The sequence below is a fragment of the Rhopalosiphum padi genome, chromosome 2, assembly GCF_020882245.1.
Source record: "Rhopalosiphum padi isolate XX-2018 chromosome 2, ASM2088224v1, whole genome shotgun sequence".
Classification (NCBI taxonomy): Eukaryota; Metazoa; Arthropoda; class Insecta; order Hemiptera; family Aphididae; genus Rhopalosiphum; species Rhopalosiphum padi.
In genome coordinates, this window is record NC_083598.1 from 32,513,953 (window position 1) to 32,531,044 (window position 17,092).

A 17,092-nucleotide genomic window follows, 5' to 3' on the forward strand; every position below is an offset into this window, starting at 1 on the left:
CGACGCGTTATACGCGGGAATATATAGGCGAGTATATGTATTTTTTTATAATATCAAATTAATTATTATTATTATTATTATTATTATTTTACGTAAATCCGTTGTTTTTTCAGTCGCTTCTACGAAATTGGAGCAGTGAAAAATCAATCCACTTTTCGCTGTAATATAATATTTCTTTTACAACGACTTTCGCTGTGCTGAAAAATACATAGGTATTGCGTGCTACACAAACACATAATATAATACAGGCAAGTCACCTGAAAGCATGCTCTCATTGCTAACCCTATTTTATTCTTTAGCATTATGCATCTGTTCACACTGAGATTTTTAAAATTATCGACTCGAATTCAATATTTCCAAATAGGGTTAAATATACGCATATACAAAACAGCTGATGTAGTATTAAGGTAAGTAGAATAATGTACTATTATTACTAAGAAGTTTATTCAAAATTATAAAATGCAAAATGCAAGTATTATAGAAGAATATTGGCTAATGCAATTTTTATATAACAATAATCGGCATAATCTTCCCATTTTTTAACCAAATTATCATGGAATATTTCTTTTGTTACGTAAAATCTAATAATACCTACGTTAAAATTATGTTTATATAAAACGCATAAAAAAATCATCTATTTAATAATTTACATTTTTCGTTTGATAAAAATACTATCTCCATAAAACACTTATTTTAAAATTATATATAAACAGTTATTTGAATATTATAAAAAAAAATATCTCCTTCAAATACTAATACTAAATTAATCCAAAAAATCAAATTTCAAAATTAGATAATAATGTAGGAGTGAACATTATACGGGATGAATCACCCTGTATACCATAGTTTGTTTTCCGTTGTCTCAACACGAACGGCAATTCAATAACCCGTTGAAATCCACGTCCTTCTTTGTAAGTTCATTTGTATTTTGCAGGTAGTTTAATTAAACAGTCTGTCGGCAAAATTGCTACTATGCATGCATATATATATATATACATAGTCGACAGTCGATATTGGACTCGTAATTCTTATAAAACACTATCGCAACTCACACGTCAGCCAGACACTGCGGTGACATTAACACACGATCTATAAAGAGTCTGACAATATTATATTGTCCTTAAATCATTTAATTTAATTTGAGTTTTAGTCATGCGAATCGTGAAGATTATTAATTTATTTGATTGATATTGTAATTACGCATCAGAGCAGTATCTTTATGGCTTTATGAGTACACACATTATATAAAAACATTCAGTTGTTTTTAATCATTATGTTTATGATATAGTGTGCAATACAATATTGTCTTATTCACCCACGTTTAGTCACATTATGAAAATATAATACTCAATTATATCAACGATGTTCATTTTAAAAGTATATTGGAAAATTATTATAATTGTATTTTCTAAAATTAATTACTTAAGACATTTTTAATTCTATTAAATTATAGTGAAGGCGAAATTCGGTAATATTTTTATTTTTAAGTTATTTATATTGAAATAGCTTTCAGCATAAGCTTCTAATGGATTTTTAATTAAAACTAAATTTAAGTTTTAAAAACTTGTTAGTGTGCTCATAATACCAAAGTGATATTTTTACAATGGAAATAAAAGTAAAGAACTATTTACACCAGCCGCATGTATTAGCTTAGAAAAATTTCATTCAGCATAATCAATATGTTAATAATTTTATATAATATTACGAATCGACCAATTATCAAACAAAAGGTTAGGTTAAAAGTAAAAAAAAATCTGTATTTGTACATTGGTTTTTTTTCAATATTTTAATTGTTATGCGAATAGTATGCAATTTTACATTGTAAAATCCCACATAATAAAAAAATTAAATAGTGTAAAAACTAACATAAAAATTCATTTAGAGTTTTACCTCTAAAATAAATAATATATACAGTATTATTATATTTATTTATTAAATAAATACTATAGTATTAAAGTTAACAATTTAAAATCAATTCTGTTGAACGAAAATTTGCTATAATGACGTTTGTAAAACAGATACATTTTGAAATGTTATAAGATATTGTAACGATAGTTAAATTACCCGTAGAAAAATAGGTTGTCTTATTACATTTATGTTTTTTTTTTAAAAAAAAGAACAAATTAATGAACATTTTTGTAACTTATCTATTTTAAATTTAAAAACAACAAAAATATTTCAGCAGTATTATGTATAATATAAAAAATAATTTTAGAAGATTCAAACACATAATAATATTTAATGTATATCTAACCTATATCAGTGTTAACTTAAAAAGAACCAACAATTTAATTTTGTTTACATTTCATAGTAAATATTAAGAAATGAAATCAATATCCGAGGTAAGCTTTATACATATTATAAGATGTATCTTTTTTTTTAGAACTTCACAGTTCTAAATAATAAATTTTGCTAACCTAATATAAAAACTATACTTAATAAAATAATAAAAATATATGTAAAGAACTTGTTAATAATTTTAATTTAATAAAATTACAAGGTTGACGAAATATTTTATTTAAGCTCAACCATAAAAAACCGACTGGTATTTGATCATTAAAAAAATCAAGTTAAATAAATAATAAGACCTGGGATACATGGGTTTCATTAAGTCTTACAGTTTATGAATAGTAACTAATTGAATATAATTACTTGACTAACCACACAAACCACATCAATATCCAACTTTTGTGCATATTTTATCCAATAAATTCAGTTTCATTAATATTAGTAAGTTAAATTTTAAGAAAATATAATGCATATTCGGTAAAACGATTCAATTCAACAATATTATTAAAAAAAAATACATCATAAAATACCTAGCAAAATCCGCAGTTAACGAGTTGTGTCTTGACGAAATTTTTCGTACACGAGTTGTGTCCCAACGATAAAAGTGGAGCACACGAGTTGTGTCTCAGTGATAAAAGAGGGATACACGAATTGAGTCCCAACTGTTTTATAAAGTTTTGCAAAAGTTGTGTGCTGATAAATTCAAATCGATATTTTTCACAAGAATAAAATATGTTGTTTCATTACATGGAATAAAAAAGTTTTTATAAATTTAAATCGAGAAATTTGTCCATAAACACCCCCACATATTATATTTTATAAGATATTTACTGAATACAATTTTTCGATTCTGTTCATTATTCTTATCGCGTGGAGATAAGATATACATGAAGCAATGACGAGTATATGAATTTTTATACGAACTTTTTCATTTTTCGTGTAAGATATTATACATATTACATAATTTTAACTTTTTAATAGACAAATATTAACGATTTAAATTTATAAAAATTGTATTATTTAAATGTTTGATTTATAAGTTATTTTAATAAAACTATTAATGTAGTTATTTTTATTTTGTATTTATATTTAATAGACGAAACAACGTTGATTTTTGTTAGATTAGATTACTATTGTAACTATAATAACATGACTTTTGTTATACAAACTTTTCCATTTTTCGTGTAAAATATTATAATATATAATAGACAAATTCTCGATTTGTATTTATAAAATTTGTTGGACATAATTCGTATAACCCGAAAAAACTGAGGGATTCAGCATTTGGGACACAACTCGTTGCAGCCACAAAATCAATTCAATAATTCGACACGACCCATTGATTTTTTGCCTATAATATTAGGTAACAGTATTTATCATTTTAAAAATAAAGATAAATATTAAGAACTTGTTCCATGTATAAAAGACATTTTTAACTCTCGGAACTCTGCTATATTTTAGACGCTCTGGTGCATTATATAGTATTTGATGAGGCTGGTGATTGGTGGAGCAAAAACTTTTGTAATTGGGTTGTTTTTCGTGCTTCATATACGATACAAGTTCTCTTTATGTGTGCGTATAGATACTGAATTTCAAACGAGCGTACTCGTTATTCATTTTAGTCCTCTCCACTAGAGTTTAATCGGGACGAAAATCATTAATACAAAATAAGCGTCTAAAATAAATTGATATTTTTATATATATATATATATATATATATATACAGACCAGGTAATATAAATACTTTAAAATCAATTTGGAAATATAAAACAAAAAATCAATAAACAATTCTAAAAAAAAATTGTTTTAAATCAAGAATTGAGGTAATTCTAACTGGGTATCTTTTAAATAACCAATCAATTAAATCAATAAAATATTGAATTTTTTACACTAATATCGGACAATATTATATTTCATAGATTGCTTTAGTTATGTACAGCAGTTAATTTAGTTATGATTTCTACCCATAATGTGTTGAATTTGACTTAACGTATCCAACCGAATAATACAAATGTTATAATAATAATAGTGTAAAATTACCTGATTGAAAAACCCAAAGTTACTTTGAAATAAAGCTAAAAAATATAATTTTAAACTTTTATAGTAGGTAATCACGTTTTACACTATTTTTAACTAAATATATATAAACATATAATTGTTATTATTATGACTGCTTTACCTGCTTTATTTGTTTTATTTTTCAAATAACAATACAATATAATTTTAAGTATATGTAACAGCATTTTATCAGAAACCTTCGAAAATATTAGATTGAGTGTAGATGAGCCACAAAAAAAAGATGAAGTAAGCAATTTAAATTAAACGTAAATACATGTGCTTTGAAAACATTGAAACATTTTGTTGAGACTACTAAAACAGGTATAGGCCAGATGACGTTTTTCAACATTATTGAATTTGGAAAAGATCGTTGAAGATGCGGAAACAATATAAAACAAACTTTGATGACGGACATTTAAAAAATATATAATATTTATTAAATATTGAAGTTTATAAGTATTAAGTATGTATATTATGTATTAAGTATGAAAATTCTGTATTTTAAATTTATTATTATTTTTTTTAATATTTAAAATATTTAATAAAACTTAATATATTGAAATTGTTTGATACATTATAAGACTTACTTTTGTCCCCTTTCTGAAGTTCAACATAACAAAAGTTAACTGTAATATAATTATATCAGCAATATGCATTTATGAAATTTAATTAGGAAAACATGTAGGAAAATATCCTAAATATTGCGAGTATAATATAGAATCTTTACGTAATGTTAAATGTTAATTGGTCTCAAAATAATAATTATTAATGCTAAATAATATAGGTTGTTCAATTTAAATTATATTTCTTTGTACATAATATCGTTTTAAATAATTTCTGTGCAAATTATGAATACGCGTGCACTATAATACGTGGTTGTATAAATGTTTAATAATTGCAGAAAATTGAAATTATTTAATGGACTGAAGGATTGCGTCGTATAAATAATTGATACTAAATACCTAAAAACTGAAGAAATAGCGTGTTTCTGACCATTTAAAATTGAATTGAATAAATAGGTATGTATAGTTAAATGATGTCATAAATGTTTTAATTTTTTTTTTTTAGATGTAGTCATGTAGAATATTGCCGAAAAGACATCACAGTAGGTATAATACTGTGTTGGGTAATACTCAAGATAGGTACTAAAAAATGTTGTAGGTAAATAAAACCGAACGCCGAGACTGATATATTACGAATACCGTTATGTAACAGTGTCCCTGTGGGTAGTGAAATGAGATAACAAAGACATTTTTTTTTCGGAGAAATTTTATTAAAACTGTTTTATTTCGATTAATTTGTTACATTGATTATACTTTATACATGCCATCGAATTCAAACAACGTACAATATTCGTGTATTTCAAAATATATAAATACTTATTTTGTGATTTTATAATTAAAAATATTAAGTATATATATTTTTAAGGCTAAACACATTTTTATGAACAATTCTACGGGAATCTGTTTGTTGACTTAGCCTCCGTTCAATTAAAACAAATACATATATATATAGATAAAATCGTCATAATACAAAAACGCATTTTATGTGTCAAAAAGAAAAAAAGAAAAAAAAGGACCTTAGACAGAAAAGTGCCCAGCCACGACAGTTTCTTCGCGGACAATATAGTTGGTGTTGCAAATCGTTTTAATACATTATTAATTATTATATTTAATTGCACGAGCGTTTGTTTTTTTTCAGAAAACCGGGATTCGGTTGACAACAGAGGACATCTGTTGTGATTAATCGAAACGGAACAGAAGGATAAAAACACCACAATATGTCAACAAGCTGGTTATAATATTGTTATATTTGTTTGCTTACAGCATATTTCCCCGGTTCGTAAGCTGGGATCAAATACCACCAAAACGTAATATAATATGTTACCGCGGAGTATCTATAAAGTTGCGGAATACCAATCATCGTGGAGGAACCCAACAGACTAAATTATTCAATAAGTCAAACAGTGTGTACAGATTTGCAAACAAAAAGTTTATCGTGTATACGGTGATTATTTTGGACGGTGCACGGTAAATAGGGGGGCGGAACTTTGAAGCCGAGTCGCAGAGATATAATATTATAATATATATATTATGGTTAATGAATGACTTACAAACAATTAATTAACATGATATTTTGTTTATTTTTTGTTTTGCTCAATATTCAATTCCTACTTGGATTTATTTTAGTTTTGACGGATTAACCGATAAATACTGGAGTCCCTAATAGTCACATTAACATTTTACACGTATTATTAGGTTCGACTTATAATAATGATTAAGAATCTGCATTTTATATAAACTACAAAAACCAATATTATGCGATGGAAATCATTTTTTAGTATTAATTTAAATATGTAATATGTAATTGTAGTATATGTACACAATCAGCAATGTTACAACACGTATGATAGTGTAATATTTATTAGGTACGCGACACCCCACTAAAAATAAAAAAATAAAATGTGATAATACATTAAGTATAATCATTTTTATTATAAGCAATTTTTATCATTGAATTTTAATATAATACAATAATGAATAATAAATACATAATTTAAATTTATTATGTTTAATATAAAAATTATTTTTAAATTTAAATACTTAGAAATGAGTATCTAATCGTAAAATTTTCGTTTGTACCTATTCTCGTAGCTATTATGTGCTGTACATTGCTCAGTACCGCATTGACAGTCATCATATTATATACCGATCAGACAACAAATAACCCATAATCGAAATAAAATAATACAAAAGTTGCTAATAAATAATAATATATTGTTATCCATTGTAATCTATGTCTTATACATAGAATTATTATTACACTATGGACTATGGTCCTATATTCTATAATAATTACTAGTTAGACATAACATTGTTATTATTTGTAAAGATATCAAATACAACATAACTTAAGCATTTATCAATATTTATGGCTAAAATTATTTTCAATAGTAATTTACATAAATCTTATGATATACAGTGCAATATATTTAAGGTAAGATAATCATTATTTGTTTTATATAATTTTAAGTTTTTTTTAAATAACATTTTTGAAAAACAAACATTTTTTTATAAATTGTTATCACTTAAATTTTTAAACTAACTTTTTTACATAATGTAATACATTTTTAATTAAATTTTTTGAAGCAGAATATTATTTGGATCTATTACAGTTCAATTTTAGAAATATTATACTATGTTCATTAGTTATAAATATATTAAGTTTAGAAAAGCGGAATATTAACGGATCCAAAATCCTTTGGAGCACAACTATATTGTTCAAAACCTGTTCATATAAAGTTTATATTATAAACTAATAAAATACTTAGAGCTCATAGACAACTCGTTAAAAATTTGATTCATATATTATATAAAAATACTAAAAAAAAAAATATTTTGCTTTAGAATAAGAAGTTAAAAATATGTTTTGATAAAAAGTTAAAAAAAAATGATAACAATAAAAAATAGTAAAAATAATTATTTTTAACGAATTATGTTTTAGAAATATTAAGTGTTTTTTGTTAAATGGATCGCTTGGTGGTTATATGTGTATTTTAGATAATAGATTACCAAACAAGTGATAAACATTTTATATTTTATCAATAGTTTCGATGTATTTTGCATATTACAATAAACTATATAAGGTATTATAATAAAATATATTTATTTGATCTAAAAATCAACAAATTTATCTCATCTTCGATTGTGATTATAGGCAACTATTTTTGAAAAGCTTGTAATATAGATTGCCCCGTTAATAATGGTCTCATTTCTGTTCAACACGTTTTAATAATTAATTGTATCCAACCGTAAGATAATGAAAAAACAACTTTATTCTATTAATTTTGCACTCTTAATTAACACAAAAACAAAATTCTTATAACAAGGGTAGGTAAATAAGCGGATAAAATGAACGAGTGAATGAATAACGACTTAGACGGTCTAAAATAATATTCTCGTTCAACAAAAAACAACACAGAATACACTCGTCATACACTGAAATGTTAATGTTATTTAGAAAGGGCTGTGAGAAAAGTGTTAATAATATGATCAGGTGGCAGTCTAGTAATTATGTTTCTTTTTATTCAGTTGAATAACAAAACCATTAAAATAAAAATGATAATATTTATCAGTTGATGTATTCCACGGAGGGCAATTATTCTTTCTCCGTACCTATTTGTAATAATATATTAAAAGCTATTTTGTGTCCAACATTTAGTAATGATTATGAAAATAATAAATATAAAAAAAATATAATATATAAACTAATTAAAATAAAACATGTAATTATTAGGCATAATAGCTTTTACCGCATTAATTTCTTCACGTGATAATTATTATAAGAGCTTTATTTTGAGGTTTTTGATTTTATTTTACGTGCAAATGCAAAATAATAAATTATAGACAAAATGTATACTACTGTCTAAAAACATGTAGATACCTTCATTGAAATATCAAACAATACCACATCCAGAATTTGATAATTTTGATAATAGCAAAGAACAATCATAATCGGGAACAATTAATCACAGTCATCTATTAGACGTATCGGTTACTAATAATAATTGTTGTCATGAATGTTTGTAGGGATTAGGTGTCGTGTATAGAAAAACTAAATACGGAATTATTTCACAAAACTACTATTGATTAATGACAGCTTATTGACAATGGGTACATTATATCACATACAATAATTATTTGTTGCTGTTCCATGCTTAAAACTAATAATTGTCCTACATTAAACGAAACACTATCTATTAATTATTATATTTTACAATATATTGATGGTTTTTGATTCCAAATTTACATATCTTAAACTAATTGATAATTGTTCAACATAACTAGTATAGTTTTATACTATTATAGTTATTAAAATATAAACATTATAAACATATAGGCACACGGTCAATAGGAAAGGCGCAGGCCTCGTTAAATAACTAATAAGTTATTAGTTAATAACTATTAGTTATTACTTATTATATAATATAATTAAGATGTTGTCCTGTCCTCGTGATACATACCTTAAAACGGGTGTATTTGGGAGAGTTATTCCATTCAAAGTCGCGTAATTGTTAAAAGAACTCGTTGGAAAAATAAAAACTTATAAACATCAATATGCATTGTTCTATCGAGAAAATAATAAGATGTGTATTCATAAACGTTGTCGTTGTTTGTATATATACAAACAAGCCGAACCCGAAACGGGTGTTAGCAATATAATATGCATTGCACGCGACAGACACATTGTATCTGATATGTATATGTTTAAGCGTTTAATCTTTACGGTAGATCGTGTGGCGTAGGATCCCTCACAAACGGAAATATTTTCCAATGTATCTCAATTTATTGTGTACCTACTACCATACAACAGTATAACAATAATTTGTATAATAACCATATATTTTACTCGTACCGTGTCGTGTGTCTCTTGAATTGCTTGTACGTATTGTGCATGATATTATGTAAAATAGTTTTTTACGTAATATTATATTATGCATTGTGGGATATAAATATAGGCAATATAGCGTTTGAATCGAAGAACGCACGTAACGTGTCAATTCCGTGCGCCCATCACGTCGTGTCAAAAAAAAAACAAATATTTTTGACATAAAAATACCCACCGACCGTTTCGTTTTTATTACATATTATTTTGAAACCATTATAATAATAATATCGAGTTTTTGCGTTCGATGTTTATAATATCATTGGGAGAGGCCAACAGACGTACCTACATAATTATATATATATAGTGTTGTGTTCTGATGGCTATTCGCGTTATCGGATACTGTTTTTACTGTACACAGCAAAAGGTTGCCTATCTACCGTGAATTGAAATCATTACTAATCGGTATGATGATGGTATTATTTTCCCGAAAACGGTGTCCGGTAGTTATCATCTAAAATTACTTAGAACCCATGTTGTTGAAAGTATCAGAAATATTTTATATTTAGCCATCTATAATTAATACCGGTGTTTTTTCTCAAAAATATTTAATTCATTCCGCGTAACGATGCGTTATAATGGGAAATGTTTAAACAACGTGTTTATACTTTCTAGTACGAATCTCAAAACTTGAAGATAATATTAGATTTAAAATTATTTTTAAACTCAATATAAGTAAATGTACACATTCCATAATCATTTCATTACTTATGCAACGAAAGTATTCGTGTTGTTTAATAAATACAAATATGCAGATAATTTTCTAAAATAATACTTCATACAATATATTTGTAAGCCATTTATTCGTAACAAGAAAATAATGATACAAATCTCAATATAAATGAGTTCTGAAAAATGTATACATCGATTATTTCTTTCACAAAATGTTAGTTTTACTCAGTCTACGCCAATTTCATATTCCATCTTATTTTCTTTTGGATTTGTTTTTCTTTACATACAATTCATTATAATTTATTATTATTTTTTTTTAGAAAAACATTTTTAACATTTAATGAAAAAATTAAATATTCCATTTTAATCAATTAAAATGTTGTTTAGTCAATTTCGATGTCTATATTACATATTATCTTATTACATCACAATAAAAAAATAATAATTTTATAATTCTTACGCGTATATATTATTTTTAAATATCGCACGGTTCATGATACCTATTGTCATAGTACATTGAAAACATTCTATAAAATTATATTTTTTTTTATACTCGTGATAAATACCATTATTCATCAAATAAACATTTATACAGAAAAAAGTGCAGTGTATGATATTATGTGAAAAGCGTTCATTATATAAAATATGTCTACCTCAAGTGGATCACTAATAGTAAAAATATTATGTAGTTAATTAAAAACGAATAAATAAAAAAATACGAATATAATATTTCAAAACAATAACATAAATATGTAATAGGTACGCAATTCAAATTATTTAAATGAATCATTGCAGATACTGTAAACAATACGGGCTATGCCTATGATAGGTATAATTTTGTAATGAAAAATAACGAGAAATAAGTATGTCACAAACGAATGTAAAACTGTCATTTGAATTACATTAACGAACAGAACTTTTGTTTTGAATTAACATTATAACAACATTGAACAAGTTATTGGTATCACTACAAAAAAGTTGGTTAATAATGAACTTGAAATACCAAAATCTAACGATCAGGCAATCGAAATGCATCGTTTATGAGACAAACAAGGTTGGTAGAACATAAAATTGTTCTTGTTGCTTCAATACAAACAAAATCAGGTGACGTCAAAGAATTGTGTTATCTTTGTCTTGGGAATACGTCAATAGCTGTCTCAGTGGAAAGACTTATATTTTGTTGCAAGAAGTGATTTTTTTTTCATTTTAACCACTAATGTAATTGGCAAACCAATATCGTTAAAACGTATTTTTGAAGACAATAATATATAAGGTAGACAATTATATCAATAAAATATATATATATAAATATATATATATGTGTATATCATATTATATGTATTTAAATTATACACCCTTTTCTATATTTTTGCACTTGACATTTATAGTAGTTAAAATTCAAAGCTATAAATGACTACATTATTGTTTTATTTTTAACAATAATCATTATTAAGGTTTAGTTCTACAAAATATGACTGCACACAATTATTATTATTATTTAAATTATTCAGTGGTATTTATGTACATAAATTATAATCACTATTTCTGTTTTATTTGAAGTGTAAGAATTGTAATTACTTTTGTTTTCATTTTAGATCAAACATTTTATTATAGTCGAGCATTTTACGTCGTTCAATACATACGTGTTGAAAACTTGTAAATCGTTCCGTATTTATTGTTGATACTTTTTCTACTTTTAATACGTATTAAATAGTATTTTATTTTATATAATTATTCACGAAATAAAAAACTCTTCTATTTGATGTTTTTTTAAAAAAAACAAACAAGTTTAGAATTTCCACTTAACCTTCAAAAACCAATATTTATAATAATTAACAAAATAAATAATTACACTTATTGCCGGACGCTTCCTGCTATCAGCCGGTAGACGGTAATTAGTCGGCACCGTTATCGTATTATCAGCTAATAATATATTACAATGCAATTTCTAAAAACATATATTATTAACAAAACAAAAAAGTAAAAACCAAAACAATCAATGTCTAGACTAAAGTCTAACTCAAGGGTGCCCAATTTATTTTGGAAGCGGGCTATAATTGCAATTACATTTAGCTGGTGGGCCATGTTATGAACAAGACTTTATTAATAATAATTTAAAATGCCATAGACTATAGAGTATATTATAGATGTTGGCGGGCAAATCCAAAAGCGTTGACGGGCCTGGGTTTGGGCACCCTTGGTCTAACTACATATCTAACTAACGATAGAAAAAAATCGTGTACAGAGTGAGTCAAATGACGTATTTAACTCATCCGTTGAAATGGAGGATAAGCTTATACTTCTAAGAGAATACACCCAAACGAAACAATTCTTCAACCGATATTCCAGTATCCAGTACTAAATCAATTTTTATAACTGTCAACAGATTCTCGCCACTCACTACAGAAAATGACAAAAACGAAAATACCACACATGACTTTCAAGAAAATGTTGCTGAAACCACTGATAACGCGCAAAATACAAAAACTATACTTTCGCACACCAATTTTTATTCGAGAAGTGCTGGATTTTATCAAACTTCGCAATCAATTTATTAATAAAATTGTTCTGAAAATTTCTCCTTAGAATTAAAAAAAAAAAAAAATTTTAAAATACAATCTAAAAAACCCGATTCATATCAAGAAACAATAAATTAACTAAAATAAAATAACGCACAGTATTATACATATCAATATCAAGTCGATAAATCTCTCCGTGTTGTAATTTAAGAACCTACGACACCGGCAGTCGAAATTAGAATAGTTTTTGAAGAAATAGACTTTATAGTCCATCAAGTAATTAACGTTCTTAAAAACCAACAAAAGTCAAACTGCCAACGCATTTCGTTGATTTAGAACCAGCATTATTCAATAACAATATATTTAGTCGAATAACAATACCTAATTCCAAAAAAAAAATATAGGAACCACACTAACGTAACGACATATAATGCTTTAAGTGACAAGACTATGGCTATTCGAAAAAATACTGTTCATATCTTCCACGATGTACCTGCTGCAAAGACAATCATCTGATCTCATCAACTGTAGTAAGTCAAATGAGGCACTAGCCAAAAGTGCTATCTGTTGAAGTCGGTCATGGTTTTCTAATTTTCATGGGGTGCCCAAAATCCCAAAATTATTTAATTTATAAGCAAAATGAAAAAAAAAATATTCAACAAAGCATTACATAAAAATGATAATTTATATTTATATTTCTATACATGTACGAGTATAATATTAACGTATTGAATATTTATATTTTATTTATTTCATAGGGTGCTCCAGCACCGTAGCACCCCAATAGTCGGCGCCCATGCATCCAGTGAACTACAAAGTATGCCGAGTATACAAACAGCTCCAACGATTCCGCAATCCAACCACGAAAAACTCAAATCCAACTTAAACAATAATGCAAGTACAAATTTTGTAAATTATATAACTAATACAAATAATAAAAATGTAAAACTACACAACGGAAATAAACTCATCACCACCACCACCTCGCTCTTACGAACAGACAATATTCTTCTAATGAAATGATGAGAACTTGCTTCTCACTAACTTCATAATCGAATATAAAGCACTGTTAAGCCCACTACTATCTCTCGTCACTACGGTTCTCGATCATCTCATCAATCAAAAGGCCAAATAATTCATTCACCTCCTTATCATTAGTCATCCTATTATGGAATGCCAAATGTGTAGACCAATCATAAAAATGAACTAATTATAATCCTAAACGATAAAATAATTGACTTTCTCTAATTTTCGAAACTCTTTTCACATCCAATACTAAATTTATTATTTCGGGCCTATATTATTTCTTATAGAAAAATCATTCATCTGACCACCAATATCCGATATTTAGGTTTGACACCAGACAAATGACTAACTTTGACAGAACATATATCAAATAAAAACAGATTATATTAAACAACAGACCTAAGTCTCTTTATGCCCTCATTGTAAAACATTCTAAAATTAGTCTAAAACACACTTCTACTATATATAAAACTTTATTTAAGCTAATTTGGTTTTATAGGATCCATTTATGAGGTGTCCTTTAAGAAACAAAATAAAATACAAATTTTCCAATCAATTACATTACGTATGATTACAAATGCACCTTTTTACGTACCAAACTACACGCTCCACTCAGATTTAAATATTTAGATAGTCTCAGAGGTATCGTCCTATAAGCTATTTTGTTACCACCTGGCAAACCATTCAAACCCTTTGATACACGCACTTAACTATACCAACATTCCAGAAAACCCGCGGAGAAGACGAAAGAGAAACTGGTATAGATACCTACTAACAAAATAAAAAAATAAATTATTAAATAAATCTAAATTATACTTTAAAGCATAACCTTTACAGATTGTATATTTTTAAATAAACGTTAAATAAAAAAGATAATTTTTAGACATAACAAAACTATTTGTTGTAAATATACTGTTTAACATAATTGTTGTAAATTATAATATAGTGTAAATAAATTGATTATTTAAAGTCATATTATATCCTAAGCTCAAAGAAATAGTTTGTAAATATATAAAAAAACTACTTTACATTTTTGCAGCAAAAGAAATCATTGAGGAGAAAATGTTAATATTCTTTTGAACTTAAGATTTACATTAATTAAATAGTAAAACATTAAAATACGATAAGCAAAAACTCAATAAATCTAAATTCAAAGGAAATTAATTTTTTTAGACTTAACAAGGGTTTTGATTCACTAAGATTTTCAAATTATTAAGGTTTTAAGAAATAAATCCTAATTCGTTTTTAAATGTTGCTATCATTTTTTATTATTAAATTATAAACTGTGTATTATTATTATTGCATACCTATTATTAAAACATTTTTTTTTAAGTATAAACTATTAAAAAATATGATAAAAAATGATTATAATATTATAAGTAGTATTACCACTTTAAAAAAATAATTTGATATTTAACTATGAGATGTATTCTTGTACATGTTATAGTCATTGAATAGTTATTATTATATTCAAAGCAACTGAGCAAGAGTACATTTTATCGTCCACATAATTAGATTGTTCGGTAAATGTTAGAGTGCAGCAGCTTTTGCTTGTTTTACTAAAACACGAGGTACTGGCTCAGTCATGTTTTCTTCAACGTCATCAATATCTGCAGTAACACAAATGGAGTCGGTAATATCGTCGTCAGTTAGGATACCAGAAACGGTGACATCTACGTCGATTTCTACATAATTTTCAAATGTCTCTTCCTTTGTTATATCATGGCTCATTCTCTATACGTAATGGTATTTTCGATTATGGATGTCAATGTGTCGTCTTTCTTAGTGCCAATTTAAAATCCACACGATTTAAAGCAGTTCACGATTTTGGAAATTGTTACGTTTTTTTGCGGTTAATCAATAATTCACATAGCTCGAAGAACATAAATTATAGTAGATTTTTCATCATCCATATTAGTTATAGTTTTCTTCAAAATTTCTTTTTTTATAGAGTGTCTTAAATGTTTTTATTATTCCTTGATTCAAAGGTTGCGATTTTTAAATAACATTTGGTGGTAGAAATTGTACTTTTAAAGCTTTAAAATTTGGAATAATTTGAGCTGATAAATTTCCTATAAACAACAACATTTTGAATTTTTGAATTTTCATTTGAATATAAATTCATAAGAGCATTCCACAGTTAGATCACTAGTTATCCATGATTTATTATTGAGTATGTATTTAACTATAAAAAATTGTACACATCTTGATTTTTCGATTAATAAATGTTTCTCATTATCCATCCCAGTCATGTTGACAGCCAGTAATAGTGTGAGTCGTTTCTTTAAATACTTGCCATCGTTTAATTGTTCATTTTTGAATGCTAGACTTTTATCTGGCATTTATCTACATTTATAAAAAGTGTGGTTTCAACTGCAGTTTATATATTACATGGTTTATATTCTTCCAGTAGCTCACTTAAGTTTATTTTACATTAATCGTCAATATCATCACTTTCAGCTGTACTTTTACTACACATTTTTTTTTAAAGCGAAATTCCTGGTGTATTTTTTATTTTAAAATTGTTTTTGAATTGTTTATAGACAAATTATTTTGCTTGATTTTTTGTTTTTCTTTTAAAATAGGACCCACAATACTAACATTGGCATCTCTATATTACTTAAACTACTTAATTACACATTCTTCTACATCCGAAAATGTAGGGCACATCTTGGTTTTTCGGCCTGTTTAAAAGTTCAAATAAATTTATTTTTATGCTTTATCATGTAAATAGTATGCTTACTGGTATTTAATATTATCCAGTGAACTTCTTTTTATTTCTTTCAATTTTTACTGTTTCAAGGGCCTTTTGGTTTTCTCCAATAGTGAACGTTTTTAAATTACTTACCATTTTTGTATTTTCGACAATTAACATATTTATAATGAAATCCACATATTAAAACTTACACGTGATTGATCGATTGTAACTGACAACACTGATATTTCATTTTGTGATAGTAAACCAAATGAAATGAAAAAATATAATAAGATAATAAACACTATACAATTAAATGAGTTAAATCATTGGTACGTATAAGTCGATTAGATAATATAGTAAAAATCAACAATAAGTGATTGTTATT

General features: G+C 26.0%; 1 protein-coding gene across 1 annotated transcript in view; it reads right to left on the reverse strand.

Moving 5' to 3' along the window:
• Positions 1-17,092, reverse strand: part of LOC132921822 (cAMP-specific 3',5'-cyclic phosphodiesterase) — a 622,929-nt gene that overhangs the window by 477,438 nt on the left and 128,399 nt on the right. The window lies entirely within an intron of this gene.